General features: G+C 39.2%; 1 protein-coding gene across 7 annotated transcripts in view; it reads right to left on the reverse strand.

Annotated features, from left to right (window-relative positions):
- Tp63 (tumor protein p63) overlaps window positions 1-27,521 on the reverse strand; it is a 206,148-nt gene that overhangs the window by 43,076 nt on the left and 135,551 nt on the right. The gene's annotated exons all lie outside the window — the stretch shown is intronic.

Here is a 27,521-nt window from a genome sequence, read left to right on the forward strand (position 1 = left end):
ATGAAAATAAAAATAGTAACGTTAGACTGTACTCTTTGATCAGGGAATGGGTTTTGGAAAATTAACTCCAACAATGTTATTCACTAAAATATCAAAAAAAAAAAAAAAAGAAGAAAAAGGTTTGGTCAGAAAGCACTAGACATATGACACATGCTCAGTTTGGTCTGATTCAGGTATACTGAATATTATCACCTTGAACTGGATGGGCTGATTATATACTGGACTCTAGGTTTGTTCTCTGCCAATAAACTCATTTGAGAAATACTACAAATGTCACACCTAAGAAGATTTTTAAAAAAATTTTTTGATGAATAAAAAGTACTGACATCCAAGTTTATCCACCGTGAAGAAACTTCAGATTCGTGGTCAGGGATGGACGGTGTACCAAAGCACCCACAGTGAAAGAGAAGCTCCGACCAGGCTTGTGTGGTCTGAGAGGGGGCTGGGCTTGCCATCTGAAGAAGCCACTTGAAGAAGTTTGGTTGCAAATCAAAGTATCCTTGAGAGCCAAAGAATTCTCCTTCCTGTAGAACCATAGCTTTATCACCTTCTTTCTGACCTGCACGGATCTAATGAGGCAGTAACTGTTGCCTGAGGAATGAAAACCGGAAGTCAAGAGGACCAGGCTCTGGTCTCTGTCCGCCACTGACTGACTGCATGACGATGAGCAAATCATTTCCCCTCTTGGGCCCAGACTTCTGGTTTCCTATTTAAGCCACTCTACCTTAAAGCGGTGTCTACATCAAAGGAGCAGGCTCCAAGGGACCTTGCGGAGAGGTCCCAGGCCACCATATCCTGCTGGTCTACAGTAAGGATCTGGCAGGAGAAGATCTCAGGACTGGCCCTGGAGTCACCTGGCAAGACGTTCAAATCCCCCTCCCCCAACCCCTCCTTGCGCCACACACACACTTTCCTTCCTGCCACAGCCGTCTCGCTGCCAGACATGTACGAATTGTGCTCTTGATAGTTTTCAAAAAAAAAAAATCCTTCCTCCAAGCACTTTTCCTGGCGGCCCCAGCCAAAGGGCCGCCTGTTGCCACCTGTCAGTTGTGGGGATTAATTACCTGAACTGAGGCTGGGAGCGGCGCATTCTTCCTGGGGCCTCACCCACAGATGTTGACATCAAGCAGGTGGGCTGTCTCCTACCTGCTTACTGTGAGGACCAGTCCGGGGGCAGCCCACAGGCTCTGGCAGGTGGGGGGCTGCGGGGGAATTGCACGGCACCATAAAGCCGCAAAACCTCTGTGTGCAGCCAGGAATGCGCCCTGGGACCTCTCCAGGGGGCCACAGCCAGCTCCAGGACTGGTCCTGGGCACCAGCCCGGGAAGCAGCTATGGTCTCTCTGTTGGAGAGCACCATGCTGGCACCGGCCTTAAGAAGGGGTGGGGGTGGAGCCTGCCAGCCTTGTTCTAGTTGCCAGAGGGGATGAATTTAGAAAGTCCATTAAAAAAGAAAAAAAGATTTGACAGGCCCCGATTGGTAATTTTGCAACTTTATCTCCCTAGGAGGGTAAAACGACCTTTCATTCAGCAGCTTCCTCCAGTGGCACCTCCGTTCACCCTCCCTGACCAGTCATACTATTCAGGGTTAACTTCACAAAGCAGGTTCCGGGAGGCATTTGTCTGAGCAACTTGTATACAGCAAGAGCTCAGTAAATGTTAGTTTACCCTCACACATTTCCCAGAGTCACAGGACAATGACCACAGGACCCTGTACAGTAGCAAGAGTTTTAAATTTAAAGCAACACGCCCCTAAATGGGAAAGCTGAGAAGAGAAGGGCAGGTGGTTTCCCCTCTCGGTGCTGATCGGACACCAGCACACACTTCCTTGACGACTTGACCCTCAGTAAAGTCAGCCCAGGTATTCTCCAGGAAACACTGCTGTGCATAAATATCCCTGGAGTAAAGATTCTTCTCCCAGGAACCCTGGTGAACAAAGCATTCTTACCCTTCACCTGCACCGGACATAGTTTAACTCTCTGATAAATAAGAGCAGAGAAAAGATCACACCGGAAATTAGCAAGAAAACAGAAGAAGCAACTGTATCTTCTAATTTCCAAGACTGTAATCATTTCACTGTAAAATGAACCCAGATCTGTTCTCTTCAAGAAGGTGTTATTTGGGGCCACGGTTGGTGGGGATGTGGAAAAGGTTTAAGGATGTCTGCACGGTCCCTCTCCCTCTTGTTCCCTCTTTCTCTCTTAAGAAGAAAATACATGCCAGTCATCCAGCTTTGCACCCACTGCAGAAGCAATTCCGGCTTAGGGCTATTCTTTGAGTTTGAACCGGCATGTGCCCTTAAGGTAGAGAAAATCTCACTCTGCTCTCTCAGGGTAGCTCACTGCTCCCAATGGACTGCAAAACCCTGGGCTACTACGATTACATTTCTCTCTCCTTTGGGTCCAAACCTGTTCCATTGCTCCTTCCTCAGCCCCACTTTGGCGTATCAAGAAAGTGACCTTTAGTTACAAACGTGACTATTCTGCTCTGAGGCTCAGGCTCCTCACTGCCCACAGGGATATATTTTAGCCCCTGGTCCCAGACAAAGCCTCCCAGAGTGGTAGAGCTCACTACAATACGTGCCTTTCTGAAAACCCGTGGTTGGTAAATTTGAAGATTTGATTTACTGTCTGTAGTGTATTTCCATATGAGCACTTTCCCCTTCTTCTTAAGTGACTCCTGGCAAACAAATCTTCAGTCGCCTAATGAGGGTCTGGGTCATTCCTAATAGAAACATTCAGAAGCCATTCACTGTTAGAGGCACTTACAGCTGTATTCCTATGTAATGGTGCAGGCATCTCTGACAAGGTAATACCAAACAAATTAGCGCTCTTTCCTTGTAGAATTGATGTTTGTTTTGGAGCTTCTATTTGTATGTTTACTTTAAGAGTGAGCCCTATGCTTCAGTAATGGGAATTTTTATTTATGTGTGGGATACTCTTTTGCAAGAAGGCCAGGCAGGCTAGTCTATTAAGAAGAAATGGAGTAGCATTACCAACAGCGTGAAAGTAACAGCATTTATTGATCTCCATAAATGACACCATCTCTTTACAATCTATGTGGTCCTTAACAGTTCTCAACAGCCTAGAGAGTACTTTCATATGTACAATTCATCCCAGTCTCAGTTAACACGGTATGAAAATCAGCTCTGTTTGATTTTTGGCAATGAAAGATCAGACCCAAAGGTTTAAGTAAGTAAACTGATTTGTTCACAAAAGCACAAAGGATGAAAACTGGGATAAACTTCCAATCTACACTTCAAATTAATTAAATCTACGGCTTTCACCATACTGCACATAGAGACACACCATCCATGCCCATTGTATGAGATTTCCCTGGGCCCTGCTATATTCAAGTTCTTCTAACACGTGCTACAACATGGTGACCAAGAAGAGATTGGTGACCAAGTCTCTATGCTCCTTTCGGGAGAGATCAGTATGTATGGATATTTCTGATATACAACAGAATATAGAATACAAATACAACGTGAAGACACAGATACAATAGATTTTTAAATCCAAAGTGCTTTCCAGGTTCAACAGCCAAGAAGGTTACTGAGAAGACTTGAAAATTTGTGACTATTTCTCATGGATATAGAGTTGCAAACACTGTAACAAATACCTCCCAAGTACCCTCCTCCTCTCTGTCCATTTTTCCCCACCCGTTTTCTACCCACTCACAACACATGCACAGTCAAGCTTGCTTGAGAACATTAATTACTTAATTCTCCTTACTGGAATTTAGATTAAAATATAAATAATTCAATTAATTCCTATGATAATTGTTTAGCTGCCATTTTCAGGTCTTAAACCAATTTAAACTGAATGATGGATAATCATCTGGACCTCTGAAGATCACCGCACAAGAACAACATCAGGGTCTGCACCCTTTGGTGAAACTTTACGTTCACCACCATGAGGTGCCTACTCAAATCCCCTGAATATTGAGGGCAGAGTGATAAGGCAGATGTAGAAAATAGGATCCATGGTTGGTGTGGGGAAAAAGACAAAGCTAAAATTTACTGAATGCGATTCACAGTCTAGGCGCTTTGACAAGTTCTTTACATCTTATATGATCTCTTCATTTACCTGTGAAGAAGATATAGTAACTCTCATTCGGACGTTAAGTGAACCGAGACTCCAAAATGTTAAAGAAGTTGCCCAATTTCTGACATGGCAAGGCTAGGTTCAGCTTCAATTTCCCTGGTGGTAATGCCCTTGACCCTTGCTTATACAGCTAAGGGCACTGGGGGTCAGGGAAGAAATTGATTCTAAAGCTGCAAATCCCTGTGAGGTTTTTACCAAGGGATGTAACTGCCTGAGCCTGAGTCCTTTTCTCTGAGGTAACGATGATAGAACTGTTTGCCATAAACTTCCTGGGAGTATTAAATAAGAATTCATGCCTATATTGATCCTACAGTGCTACATCCAGAGTAAATGGTGGATGAACAGCAGCATTCATTATTATATCTTATTGTTTAAGCTCAGTAGTTATTTCCACTATCCAATTTATTATAAGATCAATAACCAGGACAATTATGTTTGTGACACAACGGATTTTCCAAACAAATTGCTAAAACTTCACCTTTGACTTCGGTACTAGCTAACTGATCGTATGGGAAGATGTTTCCTAGGGTAAATCAGAAAACAGAAGTGGGACAGAAAGAATAAGAATCAGAAGGTTGGCTTCAGCATTGAAACAGTGTAACTGGATTCTCAATTCTAATACATCATGTTTGGGTATTTTTCTCCTATGGTTGGGGCAAGGGCAGGTTTCAGTTTGTGCCTCTACTAACAGTATATACACAGTAATCCTACTGCCCAGTCCTGACAGGAGCTAACTCAGATTATCAAAGAGCTTTACAGCTCTCCATGAAAGAGTACCAGCAATAATTATTGAGAATCATTACTCTGATATTTTATATCCTTCATTCTTTTTCTCCTCAGAGCAATAGATGCCCAGGTGTAAATATAATAGGATTTTAAGATGAGACAAATGAGCAGCAAATGGATTTCAAAACATAAACAGAGACCATACTTCTCAATCTTTTTCAATTATATATATATGTAATTAATATAGGATACTGGATGCTTTCCAGTGTGATATAAAAGTGAACTTTTAAATGGTAAGAAAAGCCTAAATGACTTTAAGGTTCCTGTAGCTACAGCTGGCCCCAAGTTTCTAAACCAACAACAGTGAGATAGATTTCTATCAAGTCTACACCAACTTATAACACAAACTGCTGTTTCTTTATTTCAGATAAGTACCGGAAGTCAGCATGCTGGAATCCTGAGATCTGAGGGTTATTGTTAGTGCTAAAAAGAGAAGGTGTAACTTAATAAATTAGATCAGATTTGTTCTATAAAACCATTAAGCCAACTCTTTAAACTTTTATTCTCCTTCTTTTTAAAATAAATCCTTAAGAACTGAAATAATTCTGAGATGCCTAATTCCCTGATGGTGAATTAGGAACTACATGGGCCACTATTATGTAAATTTCTACGTTAGCTAAAGGTAAGGACTGAGAAAGCTTTAAACAGACCCTTTCCTCTACTTTGCAATGCCTCTTCAGAGGTTTTCCTAATGTTACTTCCTATTCCTTTACAGTTCACTTAAAATGGAAACATGGTTTATCTTATTCACTTTTTCGGGAGTCTTTATAAACTTGCTATTATAATTACCGCCAACAGGGAAAACACTACAACATAACAGTGTTGGGTATGCCATGGAAATACATTAGTAATAACCAGAAAAACAATAAAGCAAGCCTGTTAAGAGCAGCTACATATACCAGATTTGAAACACTCAACTGAGTGCTGTGCTGCATACCCACAGTCCCAGCTACTAGGAAAAGAGCCTGAGCCCAGGAGTTTGACTCTTGCCTGGACTGTAGAATGAGATTTCATCACAACAAGAAAAAGAAACTTTATAAGGAAGTACAAGAGAGGAATAAAACAGGACAAGAAATTTACAATGTAAAAAACAGGAAGTAAGGGAGAGATGAAAGAAAGGAGGTTCTGAGCAGCTGTGGAAAATGACTACAATAGTTTTTTTTTGTTGTTTTTTTTCTGGTACCAGGGGTCGAACTCATGATCTTGTGCTTGCAGGGCAGGTGCTGTGCTGCTGAGCTAAATCCCCAGCCCCAACTATGATAGCTAAGCATCTATTACACTCACGTGCTGAGATTTCTGATCAGCTCATTAATGATGAACGCAAGTTGGTGAGAAAGGTAAAAACTTTGTTTCTGCTTTAAGGGCTGTTACTTGTGTTGTGAATGGGGTTGCCAGATAAAAGCCAGCACACTTGGTTAACTTTTAATTTCAAAAGTAATGGATAATTTTTTAGTGTAATTTGAAATACTGCATGGAATGTACTTATGCAAAACTGTTTTCATTATTTATCTGATATTTTATTTAACTGGACATCTTGGATTTTTAAATTATATCTAGTGACACTAGGTTCTAAATTTTTATTCCCTGGGCTGGGGATATAGCTCAGTGGCATAAGTGCCTGCCTGGCAAGCGCAAGGTTGTGGGTTCTATCCCCGGTACCGCAAAAAACAAACAAATAAATAAATAAATACATTTTTATTACCTGTATGGAAAGCATCAGATTTAATGAATCCCATAATCCGTTATTTATATTTAGCAGTTGCAGTAATTTGCCAACCTTATTTCAGGACAGAGAGGGTTTCCTAGGCAGGAATGGGCCAGCAGGAGAAATAGCAGGACACCAAGGGTAGTGTGGGAAAATAAAACCTCATCTTGGGGTAACTGACAAGCACCGCATCTGGCTGCAAGGCAGAATATTTATCTGCAAGCCGGGGACACTGGGAAGGACATAGTGCTCACACAGGCTCAAGCTCACGTCCCGACTCTGAAAATTGATGTAGAATCTCAGGGAAAGTTACATAACTCTTCATTTGAGAAGTGAGGATAATACCTGCCAATGAGGCAGGTCTGTTGTACGGATTAAACATAATAATATATCATGCGCGTTTTGAAAACTATAAGGCATTTTACAAACAGAAAGGGATTACCATTAGTAGTTCTGGATTGGGCTAAAAGGGAACACTCTGATCAGAGTGTGACATGCTTAGAGGTCAATGCGCAGTCAGTCACCAGCCATGGACTGTCAGTGACCTTTGATCTGAATTGTGGGCTAGAAAGGGCCTTCTGTCCAATGCCAAAGACAAAGAGTTGGGAGAAAATAGTCCAGGAGTGATGAGAGGGCTAAACGCATGAGTTGAACAAGAAGTGGACATACGGAAGGGCTTGCTATAAAACAGGGATGATGAGAATAGAAATGAGGTAAGTTACTAACACCGAATCAGCAGACCGCTACTGACCCTGCATTTCTGGAGATGAGGAACAGTGACCTAATTTGTCTAATCTCCGCCATGATTTCTCAAAGTCACCAAGAAAAAAAAAAGACCTTTTTTTTTGGTTTGTTCACCTCTAGAAGTACATTCCAGTGTTAGCAAATACAGAAATATCGCCTGGCTGTTGTGGCTCTACAAGGTATCCACTAAGCAATTCCGTTATCTTTCATTCAGAATTGCTGTTAATTATTGGTATCGATTCTTAGGAACATGCGATCCTGCATATATTCAGTTTTCTATTTTATGTCAATAGATGTAAGAAACATCTAGTCTCAAAATAGGCGTCCTCTGACATCCTAAATTATACATGTATGGATACTTGAGCAGTCTTAGAATAATCCAATAAAATGGATCTCTTCTTCCAAAATGGACAACTTTTGTGAGTGGGGTAAAATCAAGAGTGAAATCTGTTGCAAACAGCAAATACTATGGAGATACCACTATCCATTCAATCAAATGACGGGCATTCTGAGCACTAGCTTCAAAGACAGACCCAGTGATAGTAAAATATGACTAGTGACGCAAAGACTTCTTAACCCACTTCTGCAGAAGATCTTATAATGGTGGGAATCCAGACTCCCTCTAGTTGCAAGTAAGTAGCTGCTGACCAGACAGCGTAAGAATGTGCTGCAAAGCTGTCATTATGCTAATTACATCTGAGACACCAGAAGCCTGGAATATGCACAGCATAGTCAAGTTTTCAACGCATTTTATTGTACTGGCCACCAGATTCGTTTCCAGTTAGGACCCAGACCTACCCAAAATGTGTTTAAGGTCTTCCCAGTTAGACAAATAAGAGCAGGAGGAAGTTGGGAGAGATTACTTGTTTTAAATGACTTTATAACCTATAATTTATTCTCCCTTCATTTAGTCTTTTGCATTTGGGGTTTAATTTTTCTCAAATATAATGAGCCATTTATACCCATTCAGACTGCACAATCAACTTCTATCTAGGTTAAAGGAAAACTATACACAGAATCTGAAAATATCAAATTTCCCCAAATAAGTCCCATCATCATGTAATATTAACACGTACTAATGATTTTTTAAAAAGTAGAAGAAATTTAATACTAAAAGCTTATAGCTTTAAATGTGAAGGGTGCCAGTCTGGGTGCAAGATTAGACTCCACCAAGGTCATGGTAAATTAAGGACAGATTAAAAACATGCATTTCTGTCTCACAGGACTCTGTAGGACCAGATCATCCATCCCTATCGCAGGGAGGATTAAAACATTTAAAAATGTATGAGCTGGTTCTCAGAGATGGAAAATAGGTACTTTATAACAACTTACTGAGAAAGAGAGAGTTGTAAAATCAAAAATGTAATTGTTTTAACGATACCAAAATGTACACGATTTTGGTAAGTACAATCATCAGTAAATATTTAGGTGTAGAGATTTAAAAGTTTTGTTTCCTATGTGAAGCAAAGGTTGTTCTTGCTCTATTTGAGGCCCCAAACTTCTATCAAAGGAGAGGGCTCATGGTCTTCATCATTACATATAGACAGAAGCATCTTACAAGTTCAGAGAGCTACGTCCCAGCGCAAGGAAGCATCTGTTTTGTGAAAACAGCAGCAGCAGGACTGTCACAAAAAGAAGAACACAGGAAAAATGGACTTGGGTTTTGCTGATTTTCAGTCAAAACTCCTTAAGGACCATTCCTGACTTAAACTGTGAAGGGCAAGCCCATGAATTCAAATGCTACAAGGGCTATTTCTCCCCCATAGTAATAGGAGAGGAAGCATAAAAATCTGTGCTTTTCAAGCAGTATACTAATAATTTTCCCCCAACTCTCTCTTCCCAAACTTAAAAAAAAATCTGTCAGACTATCAAAGCACTGTCAGTGCCAGTAAAATACATCATTAAGGTGAGTAATTTTCCTGTTTACTTCAAACACTTTTTTTCCCTAACTCCAACCTGGGCAGGTCTGATCAGGTAAGGCTTTGGAGCGAGTAAAAGCGTCCCCAATTTCTACATAAACGCTGCAGGCCATGGGGCAAAGACAAGTCTCAACTGAGCACTCCACAGTAGTCAAGCTTGCCGGCGCCTCTGGTCTTGTCTCCTTCATACCTTACAAGTAGCGTCATGTCTCCCAGCCTTCAAGCTCGGCTTTATCTGCAGCAGTCAGGCACACATGCGCACACAAAACCCACTTGTTTTCTGATTTTTGCTTATAATTGATATCTGTGTACATTCTGAACACCACGGCTTGGTGACAACTTTTTCTTTCTTGTATCCCTTTCAAATGAAAATAATTTGCCACTCAGAACTCACGCTTTTGTCAGGTGAAGACAAATGGCAGAATGCAAAAAGAAAGATCTTTTCTCATTGCTAAAGCGCTCTGCTTTGAAATCTACTGGAGAGAGCTGACTTTCCTATTTTCCTATGGAAATAATTATTATTGTCCATGAAACAAGTGTTTTAAAAGCCACCTTTGCGCAAATATATCTCTTGTGTGTTTTTTTCCCCCCCTTCTTAAAAAAAAGAAAATTGCTACCCTTGACATACTTGTAAGATTAGTGTTTCAGTGTGGTCTACCTCCAGAGAGACAGGAAGCTGGAGTTACAGTTTAGTCTTAGATACATTTTTCTCAACAGCTCAGTGGGTCTCCTTGAGTTTATTTCTCTCTCTATGAAATAGGAAACTTAAAACAAAAAAAAATGTATCTTCTATTAGAAAGGAATTGTGCGTTTTACTGTTTGCAGAGTGTTTTGGATTCTTTGAGTGAGGGAAGTCTGCACTTACATGATCCTAAACATGCTCATAAATTGGAAAGGCAGTTTCAGACCAAACACACAATATTTTCTTATACCAGAGATGAATTTACAGATGGTCTGAAGGATGCATTTATCCCTGCTCTCTCACCCTACATTTTTCCTGATGCCATCACTATTGTCACCGCTTCTTCTACCCACCATGTATAATTTGTCTTACGTAGAATCCCAAAAAGGAAAGGAAATTAAATAATGAACAACACGGGCTTAAACTTACCAGAAATATACAGGATTTCTCAAGCCCAGGATTTCGGAGCAAAGGAAGAGAACCAAGGAGAGATTCTTCCTAGCAACTCTGATCCTATTCACTGTTTATCAGCAAGAAATGAGGGAAGATCCAGTCCCACCTGTGCCCTTCCTATATTGTCTTACTTATAAGTGTTTAAATTTGAGCAGACAAAAATGAGAGCTATAAAATAGTAATAGGCACAAAATGGTAAAAGTTAGGATTGCTAGAAGAAGCCTTCATTATAGGTGCATTCATTCCTAAACTTCAGCAGAACTCTGTATTTATTTGCTAGGTAACTTTAGGCCTAGAAAGGTAACTCTGTATCAGTAAAATGCAAATATTAATTACCTAGTTTGGAGAATTATGTTATAAACTAGCTACCACTAAGTAGCGCCTTACGGAGTTCTCAGCTTGATACTCAATAAAGGGTAATTACCATTTTGTCTCCAGCATCTTAATTTCAGAGTTGGTCAGCAGTTGCCAACTCCTGATACTATAATAACAAACCTAACTATACTGCTTAAGGTCAAAATTTAAAGCAAAATATTATTTTTACTAGAAACCAAAGGAAGGAGCAAAGAGCACTTATTTTATCCTTTCTTGCTATGTCATTCTTGAAACGTTTGGTTTCAGGTGATGAATTGTCTCCACTAGACATGTTACACCTGAGATGAACCGGAGCCATTTTACTTGAGAACTGTGTATGGAAGAAAGCTCTCTCCGGGCTAGCTTCTTGAATTGAGGACATGGTCTCTAAATTCTGTCCATCTGCCAGTACCTGGTGCTGACTACTATACAGAGTAGTTCAGTCCATCAAGCCTTATGCAGAGAAAACTCAGTTAAATTTCATGTTCTTTATTAGCCAGTCATGTAGCAAAACCCAGTGGGGAAAATGAATTAGAACACTCACATCGTCTGAAGATTTATTTTCCTGTAATGAGAGCATGATATCTTTCATAGCACACCCAGTTCTAGGCCAAAAATTATAATGCCAGCCCTCTGTGTTGTAAATCAAAACCTAGTACTTATCAGCCAAGGGCCGCTTCTTTAATTATAGTGTTCCTGCAATACAGAAATGAGATTAGGAGGCAATGGCTCAGACAGTGCAGACGGGAAAAAGATTCACGCTGCCATTGTAAAATGAGTACGTGGTCAGGAAACCAGAATCCTAACCCCACCACAGAGCAGCCTGGAGACGCAGATTGACATTTTCTCCACTCACTTCTGTCCTCAATATGAAAATGATGGCAACAGCACTGAGCTCAGAGTGGGTGAAGCTCAGATGATACCATGGATGTGGCCACAGCCTATACTTTACACATGTATGAGTAAAACTATAGCTTAAAGAAACAACCAAAGAAAATATTCTCAAAGAAAATTAGGGAACATTTTGTCTATTTAACTTGTTCTTCTACAGATGTAAACTGATATTTAAATCAGTCAATCAGATGGAAAATAAATATGAATAATCAACCAAAGGGGAAATATTTCACAGGCACAGAAAGAACGCAGATCACAAGCAACTTTAAGCAATAGATTTAAGCAATTTCATTCTCTGAATCAATATGAGAAGAATCTGTGTTTTTGTTAGCAGTAGCCCAGGCCTGTTCCCGTCTGACTCAACTCTGATCTCCATGGGTCTTCATTTGCTTGGAAGTTGGCAGCCAGCACTGGAAGTTTCCCTTTGAGACAGACTGCAGATATACACTGTCAACTTTATTGTGGCAGACATAATAAAAGAACAGCAATGAAAACAAAATTGTATATGCACTATGTAAAGAGAAGTAACACTTGTTAAAACAAGTGAAAAAATACCTTTAAGATTAGTAAGTTTATCACTGAGGTGTCTGATTCACGCTATTATAACAGGAAAAATGATGAGGATTTTTACTCCTAAACTCTAAAAGTTTTTCACTCCAATACAATGACTGCTGGCCTTCAATTTTCAATGTTTAATTTTATAAAATGAGCTCTCTCCCTAACCTTTGTTATGAAACTCCCATGAAAATGAGTGACATAGTAAATCAAATGGAAGGATGGATGGCTTTTGCTGTTTTGCTTTGTAAACCCACAAGTTGTCAATCCACAGTATCAGGAACTGTGACAGACTGTTACAAGGGTAGGCCTTTGCTACAGCTTGCAAAAGTCTAGTGTTAGTCAGGATGAGGTTTTCCTAGTCAGATCTAAAATCTGAACTCCAGATATACCTCAATTTCCTGTCTGTAAACAAGAGTTTAATAATCTCTCACCTAAACCTTCTCCCATCCAGTTGTTATTGTCATAAATGGCCAGAACCCAAAAAAGGAAGGTTGACATGTGACAGTGCAGCTAATATTTAACCTGTATTAATAACTCCTAAATCATAAAGCAGAGATCATTATATATCAGATGAGATGTGTCTGTGAGATGAATATAAATACATTTTAGAGAAAAACTTTATCATGGTTGAAAGAAATTATATTTCTGTTTTGGTTTGGCCATTTAAAGGGCAAATCTTTGAAGAAAGCAGAGAGTAGCATAGAACGGTTTGGAATCTAGAGATGAAATAATTTTCAAAGAAGTGTTCCCAAACACTATCAATAACTTTGTGTGAACCCCTCTCCAACGTTTTCATTCCTTCTGTTAATTTCAGGGTCAAATAATTAGATCGGGAAAAAGAAGCCAAGTAAGAATTAATATGGGAATTTAGCTTGTTGGCATGGCTCTAGCTTTCAGGCTAAATGCTTACAGTTCTTGATCATATTTAATGTTCATTAGGGAAATTTCCATAGAATATTTCTGAGAAACAGCATGTTCTAGGCACTAAAGTTGGAAGAAACATTTAATTAAATCTTCTTTTCAAGTACATGCATTCCTAGGTGAATGATGTACACAATTTTCTCCCTTGGTCCAGCTCCTATAGCTAGAATTAGCAATGGAGTATCTGACTAGAACTTTTATTCCTTTTCTGGGGTACCACTAAAAATAAAAGTAGCTTATTAATAGTAAATATTTTATAATAAATTCATAATCTGCATTATTCAGAAAAGAGGAAAGAAGAAGTTTTATAATTCAATTTACTGAAATCCATTGAAGTCAAACCATGAGTCCAAGGGCAAATAACATTTTTATAGTTACTGTGAAACTGCATTGCTACTTACGAGTGTGCATTTTTTTCATTTGGCCCAAAACTGAAGTGAACTACTTTGAACTACTGTTAGAGCTATTGCTTCCACCAAAAGTGTTCATTCCTATTCGGACAAGACATCGAAGAAGGCATAAAGACTTAGAACAATATATTTCTTGAATAGATAAGAAAATGGAAGGTCAGTCTCACACAATCGCTTGGCCAAAGCCATTAACCCAATCATTGTTTCCCTGGGCAAGATCTCTTCTTTCTTCAAGCAATAAAACTTCCTCTCAACCCTTTTCCATGTCAGAGTCACAGATATCATAAAGTGTTGGCTGATTTGGCCAACTATACACAGGTCAGTCCTGTCATACACAGAACAGCAGGGTCACTAGCCAAGGCTACTCCTTAACAAAGAAAGTGAAACTTAGCAACAACAACAGCAACAGTAGAATCCCAAAACACTCAAATATATCAGTTGACCTGTTTGTGCAGTCCTGGTGAGAAGTAGCAGCAAAACAAGCATGTAGGAAATCTAAAATTGTAGAAGGCAGAGGAATCTCACTTAGGGGCACAGACCGAGTCAGGGGTCTCACTTTATCTCTCTGTCTCTGTCTGTCTCTTCTCTGTCTCTCTCTGTCTCTGTCCCTCTATGTCTCTCTCTCTCTGTGTCTCTCTCTGCCTCTGTCTCTGTTTATCTTTCTCTCTTTCTCTTTCTCTGTCTCTGTCTCTCTGCCTCTGTCTCTGTCTCTATATCTCTGTCTCTCTCCCTCGCTCTGTCTTTTTTCTCCCTCTCTTTCTCTGTCCCTCTTTCTCTTTTTCTCTCCCTCCCTCATCTCTCTCTCCCACCCTCTCTCTTCCTCTCTTTCTGTCTCTGTGTCTCTCTCTCCCTCTTTCTCTTTTTCTCTCCCCCTCTCCCTCCCCCTCTCCCTTCCTCTCTCTGTGTCTCTCTGTCTCTGTCTGTATCTCTCACCCCACCCCCGTTTCTCTCTGTCTGTCTCCCTCTCCAATATATTCTGCAAATCTACCCCGGACCCTGCTTTTCCTCCTGCCCCTTTATCTTTATCTCTTAACTGAATCATTATACCACCCACCCTGTCCACCTCCCTGCCCTCCATCTTCCAACCTCTGAACCGCTGCCAGTTATCTTTTTCCCACTGAACATGACATCATCCTTCACTGCTGCTTTCCACATGCTTACAAGATTAATGCCAAACTCCTCCATAAACAGTTCCAATCCCTTCCTATTGTGTGACTTCTCTCCCACTTCATCTCCTTCCTCCACACACTCTGTGGTCCGGGGATATAAGACTGTTTCCTGTTCCTAGACTCACACAGCTCATTCAGGTCCCCATGCCTTTATTTGCTCTGGTGCCTCACCCTGAAAGTCCTTTCTGGTTTTCCCACTGCAAGATCCTAGCTAACTGTCCTTCAAGATACAGCATTAAGTGGTAAATCCTCTGTGAAGCTGAGCATATCAGTCTGCTTTCTGCGTCTCATCACACTTTGCTCCGACAAGAAATACAATCTGACAAATGCCTGTTGATACCCGTTATGTGTGCCAGCACTAAGACAGAGGCGAAAAGACACAGCTATTGTCTCTGAGGTGATGGAGATGAAGGGAGTATGGCAAGTAATGGCTTCCACTGGGTTTAAAAGGATGGGTAGGAGTCTCCCTGCAAAACAAAGGTAGTAGGGAGTAGAGGGACATTCCAGACAGATTATAGCACCTGTCACACTAAATTACAGCTGGGTTTACCAACGTGCTCTGATTGACTAAGCTCTTTAAAGGACTGCTATCTTACCTATCAATATGATTACCCTACGGCATCTGCCTTAAAAATAACCAGCATGATTTATCAAAGGGCTGTTCTGTGACAGGCTCTGAACTATGAGCTTCATATACTGAACTCTCAATAACCTGCAAGGGAGATTATTTCCTCCTGACAGAGGAAGAAATTGAATCTTAGAGGGATCTGGTCACTTGTTTATTACCCAGCTAGTAAACATTGGAATTAGATCTGGTGTTCTTCAAAGTATACCTTCTGGTGCTCAAGAAATATACTTTAAAATGAACTGTGCTGTTCAACAGGGACTTAATAATATAAAGTCTTCAACAAGGTATCTTGGCACATGTGTGAACCTGCTTATGATTCAAAAAACATACAAGACATCAGTTGTGCAAATCTTATGACAACCGTTACAGTGTCTGCTTGGTTATACCAGTTTGCTTCAAAGAAGAAATATTTAAAATATTTGCAGCAAAAGTTTTAACACTATGTGTATCATATAATTATAGAATTCTGCACATAATTGTTATTTTTTGAAACTTACTGGTAATATTTTTTCTTTGGATTGGAGAACTCATCTTAGATGTGGATTCCAGTATATTTCTTTCATACTGTTTTGTTAATTTTTAGAACAAATAATATTATGTGTTTTGGAATGCCCCAAAACAGTTAAAAATAAAATCCATAGTATGTGTAGTCCCACTTCCTAAGAGAGATCCATTGTTAGCATCTTAGGTATCCACAAAATCATTTTTAATTATGCATCAACAAAAGGAAACCTTAATTTCTGAAGGTGAACTTACATATTTTCCAAGAAGCTAACCAAATATAATGAACTCAGATTCATAAGTGGCAAAATTCTTCTGAATTTTCCAAACCAGAGGATAACATTTGTCCTCCCTGTGTACCATACTTGCAGTTGGTCAGACTGTGAAAACCTTCGGGCTCACGAGCTCGAAAGCTCTGCATTGTCCTGTGGAAGCCTAAATGATTGTCTTACTAAAAAGAAGTGCTAAAATTTATTTTTCACTGCTTCCTGTTCTTTTCTTTCTTTGCCTTTTTCATTAGGGTTACACGAGGAAATAATATTTTGAGGGGAGTCCTCTAAAACTTATTAAATCTTTTTTTTTTTTTTTTTAAAGTCAGACATGCTTGAACAGGCATGAAAGCACAAACAAGTCTTGGCCCTATCTCATGCAGAATGGGTTGGCTACAGATGTTCTTCTGCAAGCTACGTCTTGCCTATTACAAGAATATTTGTCTCCCAAGCACATCATTTCACTTACTTTGCCTGAAGCAAAACAACACACACACACACACACACAAACACACACACACACACATCGCAGTGGTTTTATTATTATTATTAACTGTTATTATTCATTCTTAAAGAAACTCTTCCACTTGTTCTACGTCTTGATGGAGGTGAGGAACCAAACATCAGATTTTTAAAATGTCCCTATCTGGGATAGCTGGTTTGCCGCCTCCCCTATCCAAGCTGATGACAATAGGGGAGTCTAAAGTACAACCTCATTTTTTTAACCTCCAACACCCAGGCCTGGGCCAGCTCTGACTCATAAAACTAGAGACATTAGCTCATGGAAATGATTCAGTCGTGAGAATTCTGGCGGACCTCTCCCCTCACTGGTGCTGCAAGAGGGAAATCTGCCCCTAGTAGTTATGGCTTGGGACCTGCGTGTGGTCAGTAATGTGCCCATGCTCAAGAACTGTGAGGACATGGGCAATGAACAAACACCTATATCACTAGGAAAGCAGAGCATGAGCTGCACCCACAGCACACGCTAGTTAGAAGCTTACAAAATGCCCTCATTTCTCACAGCCAGCCATCCCTTTCAATCCAATTGGAAAGTATTAATTCTGTTCTCTAGACTACTTGGGTTTCTCCCTGGGGAGAGAGCAAAGACAGTAGGCTCAAGTAAGTTGTTGGAAGCTGCTCATATGTTTGCAGTTTTTATTATCAAAGGTGAGAGAAAGCACAAGGTAGGAAGTTTGAGACAGGCTGGATGAGAATCGTCCCATTCAAACTGCCTTCAGCTTAGACCCTAGGTAAGAGCACTTGAGGGTCATCCCGCAGGATGCTGTAGGCTTACCTGCTGCCTGATTTCAAGGCGGCAGGAGCTCTTTGCAGGTCGACAGACTTCCTCATTTACAAACCACTTTCACCTCATTATCTCATTTGATCCTCACCACAGCCCTGGAGGGCAGGCATCATTATCCTCATTTTAAAGGTGAGAAACCAGAGACACTAAAGAGGTACAGCCATCCACCTCAGTCTCAGCTAGGTAATGCCAGCCCAGTATTCACTAACACAAATGTTCCAAGAAGATTAACTTCCTTGGCTCTTTGTTTCCCTGCCTGTCTAGAAAGCCTTCTTTCTTCCCCCATCGAGCCAATCGCCTGGCACAAAATAGTTCAATCACTACTGTCCTTTTCCAGCCACAAAAGACTTCGCTTCCAGATGCACAGAACTTGAATGGATATGGAACTTCTGAGGACCATCTATTCCTCTTGCCTATGAATCTTGAATCACTATTTCTGCAGTTTTGCAAACATTTAGAGCTCATGACCCCCTGGAAAGAGTGGTTTCCATCTGAGATAGCCCAGATGGTTCCTCACTTTTAACAAAAATCCACCGTGCTGTGACTTCCTTTTTTACATGGTAATTGTTTCCTGTGGGTCCATCTAAACAAGTCTAGAGTGTGGCTCGTTTCAGGAAAGCTGACGATAAGGATGGAAGTGTGCATAACCGACACACGGCATCTCCATCCCTTATCCCTGGTCCTAGTCCGCTTTGGGGTTGAGGCTATAAACGAATGTCCCTCCGCACCTTCTCCCTGGAAGTTTCATCTGTCTCAAAACTGTTCTTCTTAAGGAGCTGTTGAAAGTGCTTGACCATCAGAAGTAACTGTAACTGCATGGTTGGGCATAACTCAAGCCACAAGATAAATATTACTTATCTTCTTAGACTTTTGATTTCTAAAACTTGTTTCTTAAATGAGAGAGAAATATATTTCAATATATTAATATTTAAATGCAAACTTGAAATGACTTTTACAGAAAAGTCACTTCCTGTCTTACAGGGATCATAAAGATTACACACTCAGGATGTGAAGTGTAAACACTGGCTGTACATGCCATTGTTACTAATTAGAGTGAAAAATTTGAAGTTCTCTTGTAGCATTTCTTGTCAACTGCACGGTAGAAGAAGACTTGCCACCAGATGCGAGAGCTACTCCATGGAGTTATTTCCTACTATGATTTTCAACATACCTGTGAATAAGGCTGCTTTTGTTTACATTATATTCCGGAATAAATGATCCACCCTAAAAGAAATCAGCATTTATCAGAAATGGCCTTGGGCACTTTGTATATATATTGTATCAGGTTCTACTAATAGCATCACTACCTAATGGTGTATTATACCCATTTTAGGGATGAGTAAGCTACCCTAGAGACAGTGTCTTGTACAAGGCCACACAGAGGGAGTATTCAGTCCCTGTCCACCTGACCACAAAGCTGAATTTTGTCCCCTGCATCATCCTGCCATCTTAAGCACTTTTGTGTTATTCTTTAGTGAAAGAGTCAAAGTCTCTGCTTGTAAAAAGAAAGTGCCAGATACAATATTATTATTACCCTTTCCTCTTAAAAGATAACCAAAAAGATATACTGTAAAAATCTCCTATCTTGTATTCTACTGGATGATACATGCTTTATGATAGTTCATTATAATTTATCAGAGAGCGTTTTTATTTCAAATCAGGAATGCAGAGGAAGAAAACATGCAAAGCATTCCATTTTCTGTGTCTGAAGTCTAAATTCCAATGTCAAACAAATTTAAAAAGCAATAAATTAGGAGTCATTCTATGCCCTACAACCATATGCTCAAGTGACAACTTCAAAACAAATTTCCAAACCATTTGAAGAAAGAAAATCTGTTAGCTTGGAAATGCTTGTAAGCAAGCGTCAGGAGGTTATAACTTCTCTTATTATTTGTATTATAGTGAAAATATGTGCATTCTAATTCCCACTTTTCTAATTGACTTTGTCTCAAATCATCCTCTATGTGATAAACATCGGTGACCCTGTAGGGTTACTAGCAGGAGTAGAAGGCAACATCTTGGTCATTTCTTTCTTATCTGGATACTCACTGTCTCTGGAAGGCAGAGATCACTGTAGTCTTGTGGACTCCCCAAAAGGCAAATAATATGAATGCAAGAGTCAAGTCTAAGCTCTGTAAAATTAAGTTATCTGAGTTAGTGGAGAGCAAAATCTAGATTCTAAAGTACTGCTAATAAAACAACAGCTGGGTGCAATGGCACATGCTTGTAGTAGCTATGGGAGAAGGGAGGAGAATTTCTTGAAACTATAAGTTAGAGACAGCCTATGAAAAAGGTGACTATGAGAATTCTACTTCACTTCATTGTTGCTATGGTACTAGCCTGCTAAACAATACCACAAGTATCTGCTAATTCCATGGTTTTGCACAGAAAGATTAGAAGAGTCAGTGTAGCTGATAAACTTCAATAAACACTGGGTAAAGGCAAGCTTTCAGGCTAATATGTAAACTGTCCTTGAATTCATTCTCTATCACCAAGGTAAAGGACTAGAAGTCTCCCATTCCCGCTCTTTGTGGACTTCCTCCTTATGATCACCCTCCTTTGAGGAATGAATGCCTAAAGGAAAAGCATGTAAGCTACGTTTTCAAAGTCTATACAACACATCTTTATTCTTCTTATAAGCAAAACCCTTAGCTACTCCACCACAGAACTGATTCAATTTCTTAAATAATGGTCTACATTATAGAAATTTTTGAGTGTCAGTTCTAGCAACATGAATACACTATGTAAATATCCTCTCTGAATTTTCTATAGAAAATTTCTGGAAAAAAAGACTTCTCAAAACATTCTATGTTAAATACACCAAAATTCTGGTATGTCCAAGCTCTAAAGAAAACATTTATTATAACAATGATCAATTTAAACAAGTCAAATCTATAAAAACATCTTATAATTTTGTTTTAGATAAACAACATGTGTGTCAAGGCACACAATGTACTTAAGCAAACATTATAGGACTACAAAAATCATTGTTATTTTAAATGATTACAGTTACTTATAGAAGTAACAGCTTTGCTTTCTTGTGACATAGTTAACTATATCGATGATTTATTTGATAATAATTTCTTAACCAGACATGTAATTCATAATTACAACATTGCTTCAATGAGAAAATGCTGTTTTTATTTTTCAAAAATACAAAAAAAAAAGAGGAGAGGCAATTTATATTAAGTCCAGAGCTCCATATTCATAAATGTGAATATTTTTAATTAACATACAAGGTAGGAGGAAAAAGTAAGTACTGGAGGAGATAGAAGAAATATCTCTCCTGCTCAAATTATCATTTATAATTAATTCCACTGTTACTCAACTAGGATAATATATTGATATGTATATAAATATCTATATTCATTTTTGAAGTCTAATAAAAATGAGTAAATTTTTCTTTTCATGACCCAATAAAATGATTACATTTTATAACTTCTTTATGAGCTCTGCTGAAATGTTACCAGCAAAACACCAAGGCACTAAAAAATGACCATGGATTAAGGGATATAGCATCTAATTGCCATGTTCTAAGAATAAACTATTTTGCATTAAAAAGTGCATATATATATTTCACAAACTGCCTAAATTGTAAACATGGATACAACACAGTTTTCAAGAAGACAAATTTCTTGAAACAAAGACAAAGACAAAACCCCAGGATGAGATAATAATATATTACGTTAGTAGAGCTTCATCTCTCAGGCTCTAAAAGTAATACATCAACTTTAATTAACCCTCAGAGCCATCCTACCCAGTAAATACTATAATACCCATTTAACAGATGGGCAGAGACAAAACCACCCATCTCAGTTCATATCACTTATTAGGACCCAAAAGTGGTCGTTCTGAAGCTGGAGTTCTGCTTAATAAGCCACACTTCCCCCAGAGCTGTCTGATGATTTCTCAAATTCAAATGAGAACTTTTACGTAATCATTGTTTTTCTTATTTAATAGAACTTGGAAAACATTCAAAGAAAAAAGAGAAGTCTTTTGAAATCATCTCCTTACCTCAGTCATTATATTTTTTTACAAGATCTAGTGTAGATGATACCAGCTAAACAGCGGGAAAAAAAAAACAAAAAACTAAAAAAAGTAAAAATAGAAATTAACCCAAGAAGACACACTCGGGCTGATGACCCTGAAAAGTCAGCATTAGCACTGCATAAAACTGCATATAGAAACCAGTCTTTCCATGGCAGTCATATCTGATACAATAACACTGTGCTAAGTTGTAAGTTTTTCACTTCTATCTTCATTATCAGCTTCAAGTTAAACCAAGATGGTTCATTCTATTTGAAACTAAGAATCCCTCCCTAATTTATCTCCAATAAGTTAGATCTCGCCTCGGATCTCTAGACACTACAAATTTTCGTTCACGTTTCAGCTGGGTGAAATCTGATGACAGGGTCACAGACACTATTAAACACCATGGGAGAAACATCTACTAAGATCATTATCTGTAGGCCTCTGTACTCCTAATTACAGGACCCCTTGTTCTAGAAACTGTTCTGTCTACATCACATCTGCAAGGCTTCAAAGAGTGTAACATGTACCTTCATATTCTACAGTAAATTCTTCTTTTATCCAGGATTGGAAGGTGTTGGGAAAAAAAGCTATGCTATCTCATCTCCTTCTAGTTATAATGATTTGAATAAAGATACTAATTGCTGATGATATAAAAATCATGAGGTTTTATTACATAGGTAGTTGCTTTTCTTCATGAAAGGGCAGTTGGTTGCTAAATATCTTTCATGAGAAATGTGCATCTGCCCTTCATCAACGAGGGTGAGGATTCTGGCATAGTCTTGGTCACATTGTGGAAATGGCTAACTTTGGGGCTATGCAAATATCCTAAATGGGAATGTCCCAAGATCTATGATCACACAGTAAATGGTACACATCGTTCAAGGCTGACCTTAGTACACATTCACTGTAAGGGATTTGTTGACCTCAACGATACACTATAGTTTTCTCCAGTCATTAAAGATTCTTATGCCATTTTCCTCTGTTTATCCATCAAGTTTCAGGCGCGCTTTGTGCCCATTAAAAATAAAACCTTAGTTAATAAGCTGAGAAAATTGATTTGATGCTCTTTAAAGTTCACTACTTTTTCCTAATTACGTTGTTGACCAAATTTAGAAAGTTACAGAGTTCCATAAATTGTCAAATAATGAGAACAGGAATACATAAAGTACTATAAACTAAGTACCTGACACTGCATTCCATCAGACTCTTCTATAAAACAAAATTTTATAGGAATAAAAAGATAGGAAGAGCATTTAGTTCAAGAAAACAAATTGAAAAAAATACTCTGATAATGTATTGCTTAGTTAAGTGTAGCAAGGGATTGATGCAAATCTCTTTTGAAAAGGGTACATAATTATTATTTCTGTAACTTTTGTTTGGTACCAGGAATCAAACTCAGGCAGGTGCTTGTGCCACTGAGCTGTATCCCCAGCCCAATCTGTGAATGAAATATACCTATCTATATAGTAAACTTTCGCTTAAATACCTGCTCTAGTTTGCAATTATTTTATTTAGATTTTATATAATTTTATCTATCACTGTTAACACATTGTATGGAGTTGAATGAAATCTGCCTAATATTTTGTTTTCCCTGTAGTGTTGTACAACTTTTAAAAGTAATTACTACTGTCATTTACAGGTCTGGAGCTACTACACACAAAACCAACTTTTTGGTTAATCTTTAAACTTTAATCTTGGGCACGGGATATAGCTCAGAGGCACAGCACCTGCCTAGCAAGCGTGAGGTCCTGAGTTTGAGTCTACGTGCCCCAAAAAAGTAAAATAAAATTTAATCTTCTAGAGCTAGGTCTATATTCTTCTGTGACAGCATGCTGGACTACAAAGCAAATGACCTTATAGGAAGTGCATGGAAGCTTCTTCTGATACTATCCCTGGGAGGTGGTTTTTCTTGCCCTGGTAGCGTTTGAGCTTAGTATCTCTGCGGTGGCCCGCTATTAGTCAAAGCAATTTGTTGAATGCAAAGGGACAGAGGACATGATTGCCAATCTTGATGACTATGTCCATGGTGATTGACTTATATCATGATCTTTTCCATAACAATCCACCATTTTAAGAATTAAAAAAAAATAAAAGCTACCAAGTGGCTGGTAATATCTACAAAACCAGATTAACTTCTGGGGATGATAACATAGGTGAAGAAGGAGGAGGTAGTGGAGAATAAGAAACAGGGGAATAGAAAGGAGGGAGAGATAGAGGACTAAAGGAAGTAGGAACAAGAAGAAATGAGAAAAGCAAATGAATGTGCTGCTGTTCATTTTTTTATAGCAGAAACAGCAACATCAGCTATATGTAAATTTTAATCTTTTTCTGTTGAGTCTGTAGTTAGTCCTTACACTATTCCTATACAATAAGTAAATATCAAAGTTTTTTCTTTTACATAGACACTCCACAGTGCAGTCAACAAAGAATTCAGAAGAGGGAGGGAGGGGGATACACATTAGACTGTGTGAAAATGACGTGTCACAAACACGTTAGCCAAGACTCAACCTAACTAAATTCTAGCGAGTACACTAAGTAGTTTATTTCACTCTGGACTGTGGAGCAACATGGTTGTAGTGTGCTTTCCCAGGGACATGTATAAATCCAAATCCTACAGGAAGGTTATGGGACTCATCACCAAGGATCACCAGATACTTTACTTAGGATAAACTTCACCACTGTTTTGTGAACCAAGAAAAAGGTTGGGTAAGAAATTAATACGCTGAATGTTATTATTTTTTTTCATCATGGGAGGAGTACAGGAAGGCATTTCTTTATGTATCTCAGATGATTTATGAAAAATCTATGGCAAGAAGTGAAAATAACCTTGTCATAAACAAATGTTTTCTTTGGAGCAGTATCATTCCTAATGTTTTTAAAATTATTTCTTATTTTCTTTAAAATGAAAAAAGCCAGGTGTGGTGGTGCACGCCTATAATCCCAGCACTCAGGAGGCTGAAGCAAGAGGATCTTGCGAGCTCGAGACCAGTCTGGGCTACAAAGTGAGCTCAAGGCCAGCCTGAACTGCATATCGGGACCGTGTCTCAAAAAGACAAAAAGCAAAAAATAAAAATAAAAAATAAATAAACAAATGTTTCACTGGCACAAGTTTTTTTACTCCTTTCCTGTCTTTTCTCTATGAGCTCAGAAAGTCATTCCACTGTAATACTAGATCAAGCCCTATTTATGGCTCAACGCTGAGGAGAGATCTTTTTCTTTGGGACTTATGGTGCTAAGGATCAAATCTAGAACCTTGTCCATGAGAAGTCTAAACTCAACCACTGAGCTACATCCCTAACCCAGAAGAACTTCTTTTGTGGAGGGAAGCTGATAAATCACACTCACCATTGAGAAATTAGTCTGTACATCATGTCCTTTGATGGGCTATTCTTAAGAGTCTCTGCATTCCAGAGGGCCATGCAATGAGCTAGCTTGCATTAGATTTCTGCAGAGCTGGCAGCCTTTTTCTGAAAGTCTTACATTACAGGTAACCTGATTACAGGGAGGGTGGGCCACAGACACAAATCTCAGCCCGCCTGCCTGCAGAGCCAAAACCAGCCAGCTTGCAAGACCTGCAGCCAGCCCGAAATGCTGGGATCAATGGAAGTCTCCCGAGAACTGGCTGTTCCTCTTCCAAATGACACCTCCCTAATCTCTCCACTTGCTCAAGTCAGATTCTTCAAAGCTCTGAACATGACACGAGGCTGGCAGGGCTGAGAAAGGCAAAGGAAGAATGCTTTCTCTAAATCATGGGTGGAGGCAGAAGGGACCAATGCTATGGACAATTAACACTCAGGGTCAGAACTGAGGCATGTTGCTGAAAGCTACCATGACTTCTTTGAACTGTGAGGAGAAAAAAAAAAACAAAAACTGCCTTGGTCTGTATGAAGGGCCTGCTGTTTGCCTAATGTTGTACTGGGCCCTAGGTTAGGGTCTCTGCCTTGTAAGACCACAGAGTCTCACAGAGAAGGACGCAATAGCAAAATGTAACCTTCCACTCATGAGCAGGGTCGTTGTGTAAGCACAAGTAAAGCTAAATATTAATAATAAATAAATTTACCTGAGGATTTTCATAGTGTGTATACCCAGGGATTACTATGTACCATGGGTGACAAAACAAAGAACCAGAAAACCCAAAAGGCCAAAAACAGTTGTCAAGCTAATAAAGGTAACTGACGTCAAAACAGGCCTGAGCACTAGAGTCCAGAAAAAGGAAGACATTACCTCAGAGGTGGGCTTTCTTACCAGTCTTCTCCATTCTCAGGCAGTACCTCTTTCCTCCCAGGTGCCTCCCAAAGCATTCCATACCAGCGCGTGTGGTTATGTCTATTGGCCCTAGAGCATTTTATGTATGGGTGTATTGCAATTTATTGAACTTGTTCCCCTCCAGTATGGTTAGGTTGCTTCTACTAGTTTGTTCCTGTGAATTACTATGCAGACTTTTCTGTTTTCCATCTTTTATTTAACCCAAAGCATACAGAAAGGCATCCCCATGAAAGAAGGGCCGAATTAAAAGTGAAGAAGAAATGTCTAAAGTTGCCAGGTCTTGAGCTACTGAAAGGACCCTCCCCTTTGCTAGAAGGAGCACCTGCATGTCTTGGACAGGCTTAGAAGGTAGCGCAGCCAGCTATGGGTCCACATTCAGGAAAGCCTGTTATCCTATGGCGTCTACTGCATACATGTAGAAAGGGGATAACACAGTAGTCCCTTGGGGCTGGAGTATGCATGTTAAGAGCCTGAAATCGTTAAGGAAAAAAAAAGTAGCAGACATTTTACTTTACATTCCCTCAAATTATTACCATTTGTGAAACTGAACGCTCCGTGAAACTGTAATAAACTCATGAAACAAAGGGATTCAGATGCGCACCCAATGCACACTTATGTGCTATATGTCCCGGGTGCTGAGAGGTACATTTACTTGAACATAACCCAAATGATAAGCAAAGTATTCACATCGTCATTTACAGGTGAGGAAAGGAAGGTCTGAGAGACTAAATCTGGGGCAAAAGTCCATATGCTGTTCAAAAATTTCCGAAGTGAAGTCTATGCTCGTTTCCTGCCGTCTCTAAACTACCGTTCTTTCAACTGTCCTGAGGCTGATGACTTACAGCTAAAATTCTAGACCAGCAGTACCCGTATTAAATTATGGCCTCTATAACTAAGGCCAATTATATTGTGGAAATAAGGGAGTCTGGAACCATATCTTAAGTACTGGTTTGGAGCGAGGTGTGCATAAATGGAGAATATAGAAAAATGTCATCACCCTTCACTTTATTTTGTTGAAAGAAGTTTAAAATAAATATGGTATTTTTATAGAACTGAAACCATAATGACATTCACTATTTAAAACGTAGAAAAAGCAATAGGAAAACGTGTATACCCTTTAAACATGTTAGTTACATTCTGACAGTAATTCTGAGAGTAAAACTAGACGAATGCAAAGAGAAAACTCGACAGGAAAGGTTGACAAGTGATAAAATGGTACTAAGACAACTTTTATTAAAGAATTACCAGAAGACTTTGCAATATGCATGGCCTCCCCCTAATGACAGCTGCTTCTGTTGCTTCTAGTTTGAGGGCAGTTCTAAAATATAGCACTTTATTTAAAAAAATAAACACTGTTTTCAGCACAGATGCCTAAGTAATAGGTGTTGTGTAATATGGCACAAAAAAATACCCTCTATCAGTTGGAGCTTGAGAGAACAACTCCATAATACACAGAGCCTGCTACACTGGGATGCCCCTACCATCCATCAATCAGGAAAAAAAAAAAAAAGACAGTCTAGACAGAAGGGTGGAGAATGTGAACTGGAATGAGAAGCCTTGGGCCTCTTCCTCCTTGGCCAGTGATTAGCCTTGCAACTTTTATTTAAACTTTCTTTATTTATAAAACAGCAAATAACAGAGCTGCTATTTACCCTCACCTAAGATAAATAGAGTAGAAAATATTTTTTAAAATGTGAAGCTTATGTATAAATGTGAGGTTATATAAATTGGCTTAAAGAATTAGATGCTGCTGTGTATAAGATACAAGTGTCTGCTACTAAGAATAAAATGTCATTTTAGATAATCTTAAGAGCTACTCTGA

The sequence above is a fragment of the Chinchilla lanigera genome, unplaced genomic scaffold (genome assembly GCF_000276665.1).
Source record: "Chinchilla lanigera isolate Chin_1 unplaced genomic scaffold, ChiLan1.0 scaffold00019, whole genome shotgun sequence".
Classification (NCBI taxonomy): Eukaryota; Metazoa; Chordata; class Mammalia; order Rodentia; family Chinchillidae; genus Chinchilla; species Chinchilla lanigera.